The sequence below is a fragment of the Pundamilia nyererei genome, unplaced genomic scaffold, assembly GCF_000239375.1.
Source record: "Pundamilia nyererei isolate P.nyererei 1_Seehausen unplaced genomic scaffold, PunNye1.0 scaffold00039, whole genome shotgun sequence".
Lineage (NCBI taxonomy): Eukaryota > Metazoa > Chordata > Actinopteri > Cichliformes > Cichlidae > Pundamilia > Pundamilia nyererei.
In genome coordinates this window covers 3,867,468-3,869,029 of record NW_005187440.1, presented here as the reverse complement: position 1 = coordinate 3,869,029, position 1,562 = coordinate 3,867,468, and the positions used below count along the sequence as shown (strand labels likewise).

The following is a 1,562-nucleotide window of genomic DNA, read 5'->3' as shown; positions in this document are numbered from 1 at the left end:
CTTAGGTTAGTTGGAAGATTAACCAGAGTGCTCTGGAGAAGGTTATTACCAAGGATGTTTCTGTGTTTTTCCCTTGAACATGGCTCGTCTTGCAGTTCCTGCTGCCAGAAAAGATCCCCACAGCGTGATGCTGCCACCACCATACTTCACTGTAGGGATGCTATTGACCAGGTGATGAGTGGTGCCTGGTTTCCTCCAGGCATGACGCTTGGCATTGAGGCCAGCGAGTTTAGTCTTTGTTTCATCAGACCAGAGAATTTTGTTTATCATGGTCAGCGCGTCCTTTATGCCTTTTGCTGAACTCCAGCAGGGCTGTCATGTGCCTTATTTTGAAAAGTGATTAGTGGAGTGCTGCAGAAATGGTAGGCGTTCTGGAAGGTTTCCTCTCCTCACAGAGCAATGCTGGAGCTTGTTAGATTAGCCATCAGGCTTTGCACTAAGGTCCAGTATAATATGAATAAGGATAATTTTGAACTGTGAATCATAAAAAAAGCTAGGTGTGTTTTAAAAGAGAGATGTAAATTAGAATAAAGATTCACTTTAAACACCGGATCACTTACATTTTCCTTATATTTATGATAAACCACCAACATGCCTAACAAAATAACCCCACATCATACAAAATGTAGTGTTTTTGATCTTTGAGTTACAAAGTAACCAAGATAAACAGAATAATAAAAACATGAAAAGCTGCTCTACTCACTGTGACACTTCGATCAAAAGCTCAATTTCAGACCTCTTCAGCCTCATATAACATAAAAGATTTGAGACCTGGTGTCTTGATGAATTCCTGGCAGAGCGAAATATTTGTTAGACCCGCCACTGAAACAGAGTTTTATCAGAGCAGTTTTACAAACACACAGTAAGACTTTTAAATGTATCAGCATTCATACAAGTTCTTATTAATGTAGTTCCCTGTCTTTTCCAGTGGGATGTAGCCATTTTCTGATCAATCCTCGTAACTGTCTTGCTCAGGTTAATAAACTCTTTTCCAGGTTCTTTGACTTTGTTCTGGTTTAGTCTAATCTAGAATCTGACTGAAATCGAAAACATACTGCTGCTGTCATGCTTGTATCCACTAGATACAACCCACAATCCATTTTTTATGTGACAGCAGAGTAGTTCATGACACCAGGACTTTGAGTTAAGTCAGCTGTCTGCTAGCTGAATTGGCTTCCCTTCAGAAGGTTCCCTTCTGAAAGTACACTGCATATCGCTCCCCCTTGCCCTTCACTGCCGTCCATCATATATAATGTGTCTGTCTGCAGAACCAGACACAACTGCCTGAAATATGTGTCCCTCCTGTGAGATAAACACTGTCATCTGTCATTGGTGGGAATGGAGGAAGTGACACTTTGATAGACAGCTACATTTCCTACAAGAAGTGTGTAGAGCGGACGGGGTTGATGCAAAGAGAAGAGAACAGCATATCCTCGTTATTACTACAATAAATTGATGATGAAAAACAGATGACAATTCACCTTGTCGTGTTTACTCGTTTTCTTTTATTAGTAAAAGCATATATGAGTTTTCATGCATTACATTGGGCCGACAGCCTTTAG

General features: G+C 40.5%; 1 protein-coding gene across 1 annotated transcript in view; it reads left to right on the top strand.

The window, feature by feature from the left end:
- The window catches only part of ctnnbl1 (catenin, beta like 1), a 71,641-nt gene that overhangs the window by 22,250 nt on the left and 47,829 nt on the right, over positions 1–1,562 (top strand). The window lies entirely within an intron of this gene.